Below are 16,183 nucleotides of genomic sequence, written 5' to 3'. Positions count from 1 at the left end.
GTATGCGAAAACGGTTTTGTCTATCGACACAAAATCCATAACTTTGTGTCAACATAGTCTGAAGATCATCTGATTCGAATTTGGTGAAAATTGGACATACGGTTCATGAGGAGTTCGAAAAAGTAGGTTTTCCACATAAATCAAAATGGTGGACCGGAACTTCAGTAAACACTGGCATATTTGGTATCTATGTTATCGGCATAAGCCAGGGAATATTTTGAGCCCAGTTTCGTTGCAATAGGCTAATGGACTAAAAAGTTATTAGCATTTTAAAAAGTGTAATTACTCATGGTTAATGAATGGTTTATTACTCTTGACCAATAGGTGGCGCTGTTACCAAATTTATGTGGCATGGTCAGTGTGAGGTGGCGATGACACATACAAAGTTTGGTGCAAATATGTCAAAGTGTTGCAGAGATACAGCCTCAAATGCATTTTGGCACCCTTCCAGCAAATTCGTTGATGCGCTAAATGAGAACCGTTACGTATATCGACACAAAATCCATAACTTTTTGCCAGCATGGTCTGAAGATGATTCACGTCAAATTTGGTGAAAATTGGGCTAACGGTCTAGGAGGAGTTCGAAAAAGTAGGTTTTCAACATTAAGCAAAATGGCGGACAGGAAGTAAGGCCAATTTTCACATTATTGGTATCAATACTCTCGGCATGACCCACAGAATATAGCGAGACCATTTTAATTTTAATAGACTAATTTATTCAAAAGTTATTAGCGTTTATGTGATATTTCATTATAACTATTGGCCACAAGGTGGCGCTGCCACCAAACTTTTTGAGTACCTTCAGGGCATGGAGCCGAATATTTTTGTAATTATTTGCGAAACGATACGATGCTGCGTTCAAAAAATACAGCATTTTGAAACATAATTCAAAATGGCCGACGCCTAAAATGGCCGACACAGGAAAATTGGATATCATTCGACTCGACATGACTCACTGAATCTAAAGAGACCAGTTGTGTGATTTTTGGCCAAACCATTCAGTAGTTATAAGCCAAAATATGCATTTTTCATATCTCCTGACCACTAGGTGGCGCTGTGTCGAAACACAGAAGGTAGTCTCAGTTCATGCTTGTTATAACACACGCCAAGTTTGGTCTCAATATGACAAACCGTTGCCGGGATATAGCCTCACGTGCATGTTTGCGTGCTTTTCGTCAAATTTGTTTACGTGTCATTCGACAACAGTTGGACGAATCAACTTGAATTCCATAACTTTTTGCCAGCATGGTCTGAAGATGATCTGAGCCAATTTTCGTGGCAATCGGACTAACCGTCTAGGACGAGTTCGAAAAAGTAGGTTTTTCGAATAATTGAAAATAGCGAAAAAACTAAACCTTGCGATTTTTGAATTTTAGGGTTCATTCGACTTGGCCTGAGCCAAGGATTCAGAGGAAAAAAGAATTTCCATTTTCTGGCTTACGGTTCAAAAGTTATTAGCATACAAACATTGAAAGTTTGGACAAGTGGTGGCGCTAGAGAGTAGGAGTTAGAGGCTTCAAATTTGCTATAGTTAATGATGGGACTGTCCTCTATCAGTGTGCCAAATTATACAACTTTCCCGCAAACGGTTCTATGGGCTGCCATAGACTTGCGGCGGAAGAAGAAGAAGAATAATAATAATAACGCCAACGAAAACAATAGGTGCCTACGCACCTTCGGTGCTTGGCCCCTAATAACGCCAACGAAAACAATAGGTGCCTACGCACCTTCGGTGCTTGGCCCCTAATAACGCCAACAAACACAATAGGTGCCTTCGCACCTTCGGTGCTTGGCCCCTAATAATAATAATAACGCCAACGGAAACAATAGGTGCCTACGCACCTTCGGTGCTTGGCCCCTAATAATAATAACGCCAACGAAAACAATAGGTGCCTACGCACCTTCGGTGCTTGGCCCCTAAATATAGCTGCAAGCAGCAATTACGGGGCCAAGCACTCCAACGGCAAATGTAGTAGCTAAGCATCGCATAAAGCATCACACCAAATACATTAATGAGCAATAACAGCAATTTTGGAATTATTGTATTTGAAATGGCAAAAAAAAAAAAAAACACCAATACCACCTCTAGTAGCATGATTACTTGGTTTATCAAGCTTGACCAATAGGTGACACTGTTATAAAATCAATTTGGTGTACTCTGTGTGACTTTTCAATGACACACACAAAGTTTGGTGTCAATATGCCAAAGCATTCCAGGGATACAGCCTCAAGTGTCATTTTCTCATTGTGCCTCAAATTCGTCGATGTGGTATGCGAAAACGGTTTTGTCTATCGACTCAAAATCCATAACTTTGAATCAGTATAGCCTGAAGATCATTTGATTCGAATTTGGTGAAAATCGGACATACGGTTGATGAGGAGTTCGAAAAAGTATGTTTTCAACATAAATCAAAATGGTGGACCGGAAGTTCAGCTTACCGTGGTATATTTGGTATCTATGTTATCGGCATAAGCCAGGGAATATTTTGAGCCCAGTTTCCTTCAAATAGGCTAATGGACTAAAAAGTTATTAGCATTTTAAAAAGTGTAATTACTCATGGTTAATGAATGGTTTATTACTCTTGACCAATAGGTGGCGCTGTTACCAAATTTATGTGGCATGGTCAGTGTGAGGTGGCGATGACACATACAAAGTTTGGTGCAAATATGTCAAAGTGTTGCAGAGATACAGCCTCAAATGCATTTTGGCACCCTTCCAGCAAATTCGTTGAAGCGCTAAATGAGAACCGTTACGTATATCGACACAAAATCCATAACTTTTTGCCAGCATGGTCTGAAGATGATTCACGTCAAATTTGGTGAAAATTGGGCTAACGGTCTAGGAGGAGTTCGAAAAAGTAGGTTTTCAACATTAAGCAAAATGGCGGACAGGAAGTAAGGCCAATTTTCACATTATTGGTATCAATACTCTCGGCATGACCCACAGAATATAGCGAGACCATTTTAATTTTAATAGACTAATTTATTCAAAAGTTATTAGCGTTTATGTGATATTTCATTATAACTATTGGCCACAAGGTGGCGCTGCCACCAAACTTTTTGAGTACCTTCAGGGCATGGAGCCGAATATTTTTGTAATTATTTGCGAAACGATACGATGCTGCGTTCAAAAAATACAGCATTTTGAAACATAATTCAAAATGGCCGACGCCTAAAATGGCCGACACAGGAAAATTGGATATCATTCGACTCGACATGACTCACTGAATCTAAAGAGACCAGTTGTGTGATTTTTGGCCAAACCATTCAGTAGTTATAAGCCAAAATATGCATTTTTCATATCTCCTGACCACTAGGTGGCGCTGTGTCGAAACACAGCAGGTAGTCTCAGTTCATGCTTGTTATAACACACGCCAAGTTTGGTCTCAATATGACAAACCGTTGCCGGGATATAGCCTCACGTGCATGTTTGCGTGCTTTTCGTCAAATTTGTTTACATGTCATTCGACAACAGTTGGACGAATCAACTTGAATTCCATAACTTTTTGCCAGCATGGTCTGAAGATGATCTGAGCCAATTTTCGTGGCAATCGGACTAACCGTCTAGGACGAGTTCGAAAAAGTAGGTTTTTCGAATAATTGAAAATAGCGAAAAAACTAAACCTTGCGATTTTTGAATTTTAGGGTTCATTCGACTTGGCCTGAGCCAAGGATTCAGAGGAAAAAAGAATTTCCATTTTCTGGCTTACGGTTCAAAAGTTATTAGCATACAAACATTGAAAGTTTGGACAAGTGGTGGCGCTAGAGAGTAGGAGTTAGAGGCTTCAAATTTGCTATAGTTAATGTTGGGACTGTCCTCTATCAGTGTGCCAAATTATACAACTTTCCCGCAAACGGTTCTATGGGCTGCCATAGACTTGCGGCGGAAGAAGAAGAAGAAGAAGAAGAAGAAGAATAATAACGCCAACGAAAACAATAGGTGCCTACGCACCTTCGGTGCTTGGCCCCTAATAACGCCAACGAAAACAATAGGTGCCTACGCACCTTCGGTGCTTGGCCCCTAAATATAGCTGCAAGCAGCAATCACGGGGCCAAGCATTCCAGCGGCAACATCAGGAGCTAAGCATATGTAGCATCAGACCAAATGCAACAATGAATAATGAAATTAATAATTGCATGATTGTAATTGAAATGGCTGAAAATCGTTAATAAAAGTTCCACAGCGAGGAGCTAAGCATGGCATGGAGCATCAGACCAAATGCAACGAGTAAGAAAAGCAATTATTGGAAGAGTGTAATTGAAACAGCCAGTAAAACTCCAGTAAAATGATGCATTATCATTTTTGGAAAATAGGTGGCGCTGTAATCAAATCGCTTTGTTGTGTTCTGTGGGAGGTGACAATGTTGTGGGCAATTTCTTTCAAAATACTTACAGACCTTTAGGGCAATGAGTCGAACATGCCCACCGAGTTTCGTTCCGATCGACTTCCATTAACCTTGTCAAATAGGTGCTTAAAGTTGTTTGGCCAATGGCGGCCATGTTTTTTAAGATAAGTGAAATTCCTCATAGAGCACTTGTGCCACATTGGGCCATATCAATTTTCAAGTTGATTGGATCAACGGTTGCTTAGTTATAGCCATTTGATTTTTTTTCATCCTGTAGCGCCACCAAGTGGCAGATATGGAAAAAAAATAATAATTTGACTAAAGTTTTTGTTCATGCATATGAGTTCTGAGTTTGGTGAAGATATCTCATTTTGTTCCCGAGTTATAGCCTTTTTCGTAAAATTGGTCCACGAATTTGAATGTTTTGGGTCACCTGGTTTTTTGTTCAGTCTTGATCAAACCACTGCAATAATATTCTCTGGACTCTCTAGATCAATAATTTTCAAAAATATGTTGCATTTTGTCCTTTGGTTAGCTATAAGAGGTCATTTAGGAAAGGGCCGTGGCCACATGTAACCTAAAGCCTATAAAACTGAAACAAAAACTCAAAACTTTATGAAACTTGGTTATAACATGTGAAAGATGACCCACCAAGCATGCAAAGTTTCATTAAGATCAGAAAATAGCTGGTGCTATAACAGTTAAAATGGCCTAAAAAACAAAAGATTTCTGTTGTGAATGGCATTAAACTGCAAAAAAAAAAGGGGTAATATAATCACACATGCATTAGATCTGTATTTTTTCTAAACAATCATGCAAAATTTAACAGAGATTAGGTAAAAAAGAACACTGTAATATTTATAAAGCTTCAAAACCCAGTGTTGAATAAAAAATTGCAATTATAACCACTAGATGTCACCGGAAGACCACTAATGAGCTCACTAAAGACTAAAACATTACAGTTTATGGGCTTGTTGAGGGATTCATCTAGAAAAAATGTATATTACTATTATTTAATATTACTGTTCAAGCATTTCAGATCACATTGAGTCAAAGTTTACCAATTTATTCATACAGATATATCTAATGTTTATAATTATGCCAGATTATGATTGCAATGAAACCTGAAAAATGACATAGAAGCCCATAAAAACAGAAGACTTGCAATAGGTTTTATCACCCATCATTTATTTTAATTATCTATATATATAACAAAATGTGTGCATCTGTGTGTGGGTTTAAGCATGCTTATTGAGTATTAATATAGTAGTTTAAACATTTCATGTTTGTGTGTGTCTGTAATTCTGTTCTATTCTTTTACTGTCAGCCATATCTAGGTTATTTAAAATCAGTGCAGTACTATTATCTAGACTGTGAAATTATACATAAATTGCGTATGCTTCTTTGGAATGAAATTAAGACAACATATAACAGTTATAAAGGTTAAAGAGACAGTGTTGTATGATAAATTGAATTTACGACCACTAGATGTCACTGGAAGACCACTAATGGGCTCACTAAAGACTAAAACATTACAGTTCATTGTCTCGATGATTGATTCATCTAGAAAAATATATATTACTATTATTTAATATTACTGTTCAAGCATTTAAGATCACATTGAGTGAAAGTTCAACAATTTATTCATACATGTATATCAAATGTTTACTATTATGTCAGAATATGAATGCAATGAAACCTGACATAGAAATGTAAGAAAAGAAGTCTTTCTGTGAGTTGTGTGTCACCTATAATTTATTTCAAATATCTACATACAACAAAATGTGTGGGCATGTACTTCTCTCTGTGTGTGTGTGTGTGTGTAATCATGCTTATTGATTATTCATATAATAGTTGAACCATTTCATTTCTGTGTGTGAGTGTCTGTGAGCCTATTCTCCATGTTAGACAATGGCACACACAAGTTTGGCTTAATTACAACAAAGCTTTGCAGAGATATAGCCTCAGACTCATTTTGTGAAGATGCCTGACATCTGAAGCAGCGCTGTACAAAAACGGTTTCGTCTATTGACACGAAATCCATAACTTTTTGTCAGCACGGTCTGAAGATGATCTGATTCAATTTTGGTGAAAATCAGACAAACGGTTGAGGATGAGTTTAAAAAAAAAGGTTTTCAACATGAATCAAAATGGCGGACAGGAAGTTTTGCTTAATATGACATAATTGGTATGTATGTTGTCGGCATGTCCCAAGGAACATTTTGAGACATGTTTCATGATAATAGGCTAATGCAATCAAAAGTTATTAGCATTATTGGAAATGTAATAATTAGCGGTTATTGATTGGTTTATTACTCTTGACCAATAGGTGGCGCTGTGACCAAAATGATGTGGCGTGGTCAATGTGATGTGACAATGTCACATATTAAGTTTTGTGTAAATATCTCCAACCTTTGCAGAGATACAGCCTCAGATGCAGTTTGGCATCTTTCCAGCAAATTCGTTGGTACGCTAATTGAAAACGGTTACGTGTATCGACACAAATTCCATAACTTTTTGCCAGCATGGTCTGAAGATGATCCAAATCAAATTTGGTGAAAATCTGAGCAACGGTCTAGGAGGAGTTCGAAAAAATAGGTTTTCAACATGAATCAAAATGGCGGACAGGAAATTTTGCCAAAATTGACAAATGGGATATCGGTGTTCTCGGCATGACCCAAGGAATCTATCAACATCAGCTTTGTTACAATAGGCTAATGTATGCAAAAGTTATTAGCATTTTTCGAAAAATCGTTATAACTATTGACCACAAGGTGGCGCTGCCCCCAATTTTTTTGTGTACATTCAGGGCATGGAGCCGGACATTTTTGTAATTATTTGCGAAACGATACGGAACTTCATTCTTAAGATACAGCAATTTACAACTAAATTCAAAATGGCCGACGCCCAAAATGGCCGAATTGGGAAAATTCGGTATCATTCGACTCGGAATGATGCACTGAATCTAAAGACACCACTTTTGTGATTTTTGGCAAAACCGTTCAGAAGTTATGAGCAAAAACATGCATTTTTCATATCTCCTGACCACTAGGGGGCACAGCGCCGAAACACTGCAGGTAGTCCCAGGGAATGGTTGTTATAAGACCCACCAAGATTGGTCTCAATAGGCCAAACCGTTGCGGAGATATAGCCTCACGTTCACGTTTGCGTGCTTTTTGAAGAATTCGTTCATGAGCTATTCGGAAACGGTTTGAGAAATCAACTTGAATTCCATAACTTTTTGCCAGCATGGTCTGAAGATTATCTGATTCAATTTTCGTGACAATCGGTGCAACGGCCTAGGACGAGTTCGAAAAAGTAGGTTTTACGAACAATTGACGATAGCGAAAAAACTAAACCTTGCGATTTTTGAATTTCGGTGTCCATTCGACTCGGCATGAGCCAAGGAATCACAGGAAAAAAGAATTTTCATTTTGTGGCTTACGGTTCAAGAGTTATTAGCGTCAAGTTTTTGAAAGTTTAGACAATTGGTGGCGCTAGAGAGTTTGAGTTAGAGACTTCAAATTTGCTACGGTTAATGTTCAGACAGTCCTCTATTAGTGTGCCAAATTATACAACTTTCCCGCAATCGGTTCTATGGGCTACCATAGACTTGGGGTGGAAGAAGAAGAATAATAACGCCAACAAACACAATAGGTGCCTTCGCACCTTCGGTGCTTGGCCCCTAAATATAGCTGCAAGCAGCAATTACGGGGCCAAGCACTCCAACGGCAAATGTAGGAGCTAAGCATGGCATGAAGCATCACACCAAATACATTAATGAGCAATAACAGTAATTTTGGAATTATTGTAATTGAAATGGCAAAAAAAAAATCATAATACCACCTCTAGTAGCATGATTACTTGGCTTATAAAGTTTGACCAATAGGTGGCACTGTTATGAAATCAATTTGGTGTACTCTGTTTGACTTTTCAATGACACACACAAAGTTTGGTGTTAAAATGCCACAGCATTCCAGAGATGCAGCCTCAAGTGTCATTTTGTCATTGTGTTTCAACTTCGTCGCTTTGGTATGCGAAAACGGTTTTGTCTATCGACACAAAATCCATAACTTTGTGTCAACATAGTCTGAAGATCATCTGATTCGAATTTGGTGAAAATTGGACATACGGTTCATGAGGAGTTCGAAAAAGTAGGTTTTCCACATAAATCAAAATGGTGGACCGGAACTTCAGTAAACACTGGCATATTTGGTATCTATGTTATCGGCATAAGCCAGGGAATATTTTGAGACCAGTTTCGTTGCAATAGGCTAATGCATTAAAAAGTTATTAGCATTTGTATAAGTGTAATTATTCATGGGTAATGAATGGTTTATTACTCTTGACCAATAGGTGGCGCTGTTACCAAATTTATGTGGCATGGTCAGTGTGAGGTAGCGATGACACGTACAAAGTTTGGTGTAAATATGTCAAAGCGTTGCAGAGATACAGCCTCAAATGCATTTTGGCACCCTTCCAACAAATTCGTTGATGCGCTTAATGAGAACCGTTTCGTATATCGACACGAAATCCATAACTTTTTGCCAGCATGGTCTGAAGATGATACACGTCAAATTTGGTGAAAATCGGACTAACGGTCTAGGAGGAGTTCGAAAAAGTAGGTTTTCAACATTAATCAAAATGGCGGACAGGAAGTATGGCCAATATTCGCATAATTGGTATCAATGCTCTCGGCTTTACCCACAGAATATAGGGAGGCCATTTTAATTTTAATAGTCTAATTTATTCAAAAGTTATTAGCATTTATGTGATATTTCATTATAACTATTGGCCACAAGGTGGCGCTGCCACCAAACTTTTTGAGTATCTTCAGGGCATGGAGCCGAATATTTTTGTAATTATTTGCGAAACGATACGATGATGCGTTCAAAAAACACAGCATTTTGAAATTTGATAATTCAAAATGGCCGACGCCTAAAATGGCCGACACGGGAAAATTGGATATCAATCGACTCGACATGACGCACTGAATCTACAGAGACCGGTTTTGTAATTTTTGGCCAAACCATTCAGAAGTTATAAGCCAAAATATGCATTTTTCATATCTCCTGACCACTAGGTGGCGCTGTGTCGAAACACTGCAGGTAGTCTCAGGTCATGCTTATTATAACACACACCAAGTTTGGTCTCAATACGCCAAACCGTTACGGAGATATAGCCTCATGTGTATTTTTGCGTGCTTTTCATCATATTTTTTCACGTGTCATTCGAGAACGGTTGGACGAATCAACTTGAATTCCATAACTTTTTGCCGGCATGGTCTGTTGATGATCTGAGCCAATTTTCGTGAAAATCGGACAAACCGTCTAGGACGAGTTCGAAAAAGTAAGTTTTTCGAAAAGTTGAAAATAGCGAAAAAACTAAACCTTGCGATTTTTGAATTTTAGGGTTCATTCGACTTGGCTTGAGCCAAGGATTAAGAGGAAAAAAGAATTTCCATTTTCTGGCTTACGGTTCAAAAGTTATTAGCATACAAACATTGAAAGTTTGGACAAGTGGTGGCGCTAGAGAGTAGGAGTTAGAGGCTTCAAATTTGCTATAGTTAATGTTGGGACTGTCCTCTATCAGTGTGCCAAATTATACAACTTTCCCGCAAACGGTTCTATGGGCTGCCATAGACTTGCGGCGGAAGAAGAAGAAGAAGAAATATAGCTGCAAGCAGCAATCACGGGGCCAAGCATTCCAGCGGCAACATCAGGAGCTAAGCAGACCAAATGCAACAATGAATAATGAAATTAATAATTGCATGATTGTAATTGAAATGGCTGAAAATCGTTAATAAAAGTTCCACAGCGAGGAGCTAAGCATGGCATGGAGCATCAGATCAAATGCAACGAGTAAGAAAAGCAATTATTGGAAGAGTGTAATTGAAACAGCCAGTAAAACTCCAGTAAAATGATGCATTATCATTTTTGGAAAATAGGTGGCGCTGTAATCAAATCGCTTTGTTGTGTTGCATTTTGTCCTTTGGTTAGCTATAAGAGGTCATTTAGGAAAGGGCCGTTGCCACATGTAACCTAAAGCCTATAAAACTGAAACAAAAACTCAAAACTTTATGAAACTTGGTTATAACATGTGAAAGATGACCCACCAAGCATGCAAAGTTTCATTAAGATCAGAAAATAGCTGGTGCTATAACAGTTAAAATGGCCTAAAAAACTAAAGATTTCTGTTGTGAATGGCATTAAACTGCAAAAAAAAAAGGGGTAATATAATCACACATGCATTAGATCTGTATTTTTTCTAAACAATCATGCAAAATTTAACATTTCAATGTTTGTATGCTAATAACTTTTGAACCGTAAGCCAGAAAATGGAAATTCTTTTTTCCTCTTAATCCTTGGCTCAAGCCAAGTCGAATGAACCCTAAAATTCAAAAATCGCAAGGTTTAGTTTTTTCGCTATTTTCAACTTTTCGAAAAACTTACTTTTTCGAACTCGTCCTAGACGGTTTGTCCGATTTTCACGAAAATTGGCTCAGATCATCAACAGACCATGCCGGCAAAAAGTTATGGAATTCAAGTTGATTCGTCCAACCGTTCTCGAATGACACGTGAAAAAATATGATGAAAAGCACGCAAAAATACACATGAGGCTATATCTCCGCAACGGTTTGGCGTATTGAGACCAAACTTGGTGTGTGTTATAATAAGCATGACCTGAGACTACCTGCAGTGTTTCGACACAGCGCCACCTAGTGGTCAGGAGATATGAAAAATGCATATTTTGGCTTATAACTTCTGAATGGTTTGGCCAAAAATTACAAAACCGGTCTCTGTAGATTCAGTGCGTCATGTCGAGTCGATTGATATCCAATTTTCCCGTGTCGGCCATTTTAGGCGTCGGCCATTTTGAATTATAAAGGTTAAAGAGACAGTGTTGTATGATAAATTGCATTTACGACCACTAGATGTCACTGGAAGACCACTAATGGGCTCACTAAAGACTAAAACATTACAGTTCATTGTCTCGATGATTGATTCATCTAGAAAAATATATATTACTATTATTTAATATTACTGTTCAAGCATTTAAGATCACATTGAGTGAAAGTTCAATCATTTATTCATACATGTATATCAAATGTTTACTATTATGTCAGAATATGAATGCAATGAAACCTGACATAGAAATGTAAGAAAAGAAGTCTTTCTGTGAGTTGTGTGTCACCTATAATTTATTTCAAATATCTACATATAACAAAATGTGTGGGCATGTACTTCTCTGTGTGTGTGTGTGTGTGTGTGTGTAATCATGCTTATTGATTATTCATATAATAGTTGAACCATTTCATTTCTGTGTGTGAGTGTCTGTGAGCCTATTCTCCATGTTAGACAATGGCACACACAAGTTTGGCTTAATTACAACAAAGCTTTGCAGAGATATAGCCTCAGACTCATTTTGTGAAGATGCCTGACATCTGAAGCAGCGCTGTACAAAAACGGTTTCATCTATTGACACGAAATCCATAACTTTTTGTCAGCACGGTCTGAAGATGATCTGATTCAATTTTGGTGAAAATCAGACAAACGGTTGAGGATGAGTTTAAAAAAAAAGGTTTTCAACATGAATCAAAATGGCGGACAGGAAGTTTTGCTTAATATGACATAATTGGTATGTATGTTGTCGGCATGTCCCAAGGAACATTTTGAGACATGTTTCATGATAATAGGCTAATGCAATCAAAAGTTATTAGCATTATTGGAAATGTAATAATTAGCGGTTATTGATTGGTTTATTACTCTTGACTAATAGGTGGCGCTGTGACCAAAATGATGTGGCGTGGTCAATGTGATGTCACAATGTCACATATTAAGTTTTGTGTAAATATCTCCAACCTTTGCAGAGATACAGCCTCAGATGCAGTTTGGCATCTTTCCAGCAAATTCGTTGGTACGCTAATTGAAAACGGTTCCGTGTATCGACACAAATTCCATAACTTTTTGCCAGCATGGTCTGAAGATGATCCAAATCAAATTTGGTGAAAATCTGAGCAACGGTCTAGGAGGAGTTCGAAAAAGTAGGTTTTCAACATGAATCAAAATGGCGGACAGGAAATTTTGCCAAAATTGACAAATGGGGTATCGTTGTTCTCGGCATGACCCAAGGAATCTATCAACATCGGTTTTGTTACAATAGGCTAATGTATGCAAAAGTTATTAGCATTTTTTAAAAAATCGTTATAACTATTGACCACAAGATGGCGCTGCCCCCAATTTTTTTGTGTACATTCAGGGCATGGAGCCGGACATTTTTGTAATTATTTGCGAAACGATACGGAACTTCATTCTTAAGATACAGCAATTTACAACTAAATCCAAAATGGCCGACGCCCAAAATGGTCGAATTGGGAAAATTCGGTATCATTCGACTCGGAATGATACACTGAATCTAAAGACACCACTTTTGTGATTTTTGGCAAAACCGTTCAGAAGTTATGAGCAAAAACATGCATTTTTCATATCTCCTGACCACTAGGGGGCACAGCGCCGAAACACTGCAGGTAGTCCCAGGGAATGGTTGTTATAAGACCCACCAAGATTGGTCTCAATAGGCCAAACCGTTGCGGAGATATAGCCTCACGTTCACGTTTGCGTGCTTTTCGAAGAATTCGTTCATGAGCTATTCGGAAACGGTTTGAGAAATCAACTTGAATTCCATAACTTTTTGCCAGCATGGTCTGAAGATTATCTGATTCAATTTTCGTGACAATCGGTGCAACGGCCTAGGACGAGTTCGAAAAAGTAGGTTTTACGAACAATTGACGATAGCGAAAAAACTAAACCTAGCTGGTGTCCATTCGACTCGGCATGAGCCAAGGAATCACAGGAAAAAAGAATTTTCATTTTGTGGCTTACGGTTCAAGAGTTATTAGCATCAAGTTTTTGAAAGTTTAGACAATTGGTGGCGCTAGAGAGTTTGAGTTAGAGACTTCAAATTTGCTACGGTTAATGTTCAGACAGTCCTCTATCAGTGTGCCAAATTATACAACTTTCCCGCAATCGGTTCTATGGGCTACCATAGACTTGGGGTGGAAGAAGAAGAATAATAAATATAGCTGCAAGCAGCAATCACGGGGCCAAGCATTCCAGCGGCAACATCAGGAGCTAAGCATATGTAGCATCAGACCAAATGCAGCAATGAATAATGAAATTAATAATTGCATGATTGTAATTGAAATGGCTGAAAATCGTTAATAAAAGTTCCACAGCGAGGAGCTAAGCATGGCATGGAGCATCAGACCAAATGCAACGAGTAAGAAAAGCAATTATTGGAAGAGTGTAATTGAAACAGCCAGTAAAACTCCAGTAAAATGATGCATTATCATTTTTGGAAAATAGTTGGCGCTGTAATCAAATCGCTTTGTTGTGTTCTGTGGGAGGTGACAATGTTGTGGGCAATTTCTTTCAAAATACATACAGACCTTTAGGGCAATGAGTCGAACATGCCCACCGAGTTTCGTTCCGATCGACTTCTATTAACCTTGTCAAATAGGTTCTTAAAGTTGTTTGGCCAATGGCGGCCATGTTTTTTAAGATAAGTGAAATTCCTCATAGAGCACTTGTGCCACATTGGGCCATATCAATTTTCAAGTTGATTGGATCAACTGTTGCTTAGTTATAGCCATTTGATTTTTTTTCATCCTGTAGCGCCACCAAGTGGCAGATATGGAAAAAAAATAATAATTTGACTAAAGTTTTTGTTCATGCATATGAGTTCTGAGTTTGGTGAAGATATCTCATTTTGTTCCCGAGTTATAGCCTTTTTCATAAAATTGGTCCACGAATTTGAATGTTTTGGGTCACCTGGTTTTTTGTTCAGTCTTGATCAAACCACTGCAGTAATATTCTCAGGACTCTCTAGATCAATAACTTTGAAAAAATATGTTGTATTTTGTCCTTTGGTTAGATAACATTTAAACAGGCCTAAAAAACAAAAGATTTCTGTTGTGAATGGCATTAAACTGCAAAAAAAAAAGGGGGTAATATAATCACACATGCATTAGATCTGTATTTTTTCTAAACAATCATGCAAAATTTAACAGATATTAGGTAAAAAAAGAACACTGTAATATTTATAAAGCTTCAAAACCCAGTGTTGAATAAAAAATTGCAATTATAACCACTAGATGTCACCGGAAGACCACTAATGAGCTCAGTAAAGACTAAAACATTACAGTTTATGGGCTTGTTGAGGGATTCATCTAGAAAAAATGTATATTACTATTATTTAATATTACTGTTCAAGCATTTCAGATCACATTGAGTCAAAGTTTACCAATTTATTCATACAGATATATCTAATGTTTATAATTATGCCAGATTATGATTGCAATGAAACCTGAAAAATGACATAGAAGCCCATAAAAACAGAAGACTTGCAATAGGTTTTATCACCCATCATTTATTTTAATTATCTATATATATAACAAAATGTGTGCATCTGTGTGTGGGTTTAATCATGCTTATTGAGTATTAATATACTAGTTTAAACATTTCATGTTTGTGTGTGTCTGTAATTCTGTTCTATTCTTTTACTGTCAGCCATATCTATGTTATTTAAAATCAGTGCAGTACTATTATCTAGACTGTGAAATTATACATAAATTGCGTATGCTTCTTTGGAATGAAATTAAGACAACATATAACAGTTATAAAGGTTAAAGAGACAGTGTTGTATGATAAATTGCATTTACGACCACTAGATGTCACTGGAAGACCACTAATGGGCTTTGCAGAGATATAGCCTCAGACTCATTTTGTGAAGATGCCTGACATCTGAAGCAGCGCTGTACAAAAACGGTTTCGTCTATTGACACGAAATCCATAACTTTTTGTCAGCACGGTCTGAAGATGATCTGATTCAATTTTGGTGAAAATCAGACAAACGGTTGAGGATGAGTTTAAAAAAAAAGGTTTTCAACATGAATCAAAATGGCGGACAGGAAGTTTTGCTTAATATGACATAATTGGTATGTATGTTGTCGGCATGTCCCAAGGAACATTTTGAGACATGTTTCATGATAATAGGCTAATGCAATCAAAAGTTATTAGCATTATTGGAAATGTAATAATTAGCGGTTATTGATTGGTTTATTACTCTTGACCAATAGGTGGCGCTGTGACCAAAATGATGTGGCGTGGTCAATGTGATGTGACAATGTCACATATTAAGTTTTGTGTAAATATCTCCAACCTTTGCAGAGATACAGCCTCAGATGCAGTTTGGCATCTTTCCAGCAAATTCGTTGGTACACTAATTGAAAACGGTTACGTGTATCGACACAAATTCCATAACTTTTTGCCAGCATGGTCTGAAGATGATCCAAATCAAATTTGGTGAAAATCTGAGCAACGGTCTAGGAGGAGTTCGAAAAAGTAGGTTTTCAACATGAATCAAAATGGCGGACAGGAAATTTTGCCAAAATTGACAAATGGGGTATCGGTGTTCTCGGCATGACCCAAGGAATCTATCAACATCAGCTTTGTTACAATAGGCTAATGTATGCAAAAGTTATTAGCATTTTTCGAAAAAATCGTTATAACTATTGACCACAAGGTGGCGCTGCCCCCAATTTTTTTGTGTACATTTAGGGCATGGAGCCGGACATTTTTGTAATTATTTGCGAAACGATACGGAACTTCATTCTTAAGATACAGCAATTTACAACTAAATCCAAAATGGCCGACGCCCAAAATGGCCGAATTGGGAAAATTCGGTATCATTCGACTCGGAATGATGCACTGAATCTAAAGACACCACTTTTGTGATTTTTGGCAAAACCGTTCAGAAGTTATGAGCAAAAACATGCA

General features: G+C 37.7%; 1 long non-coding RNA gene across 1 annotated transcript in view; it reads right to left on the bottom strand.

Moving 5' to 3' along the window:
- The window catches only part of LOC127958037 (uncharacterized), a 48,124-nt gene extending 33,343 nt beyond the window's left edge, over window positions 1-14,781 (bottom strand). Inside the window, exons 1-2 of the long non-coding RNA XR_008153939.1 lie at window positions 13,795-14,781; window positions 4,006-4,397 (exon numbers count right to left, since the gene is read on the bottom strand). This is a non-coding gene — a long non-coding RNA (uncharacterized LOC127958037). The remainder of the gene's footprint in view (window positions 1-4,005; window positions 4,398-13,794) is intronic.
- Window positions 14,782-16,183: the final 1,402 nt, after the last annotated feature.

This window comes from Carassius gibelio, chromosome B5 (genome assembly GCF_023724105.1).
Source record: "Carassius gibelio isolate Cgi1373 ecotype wild population from Czech Republic chromosome B5, carGib1.2-hapl.c, whole genome shotgun sequence".
NCBI lineage: Eukaryota > Metazoa > Chordata > Actinopteri > Cypriniformes > Cyprinidae > Carassius > Carassius gibelio.
This window is presented reverse-complemented; position numbering and strand designations above follow the sequence as displayed.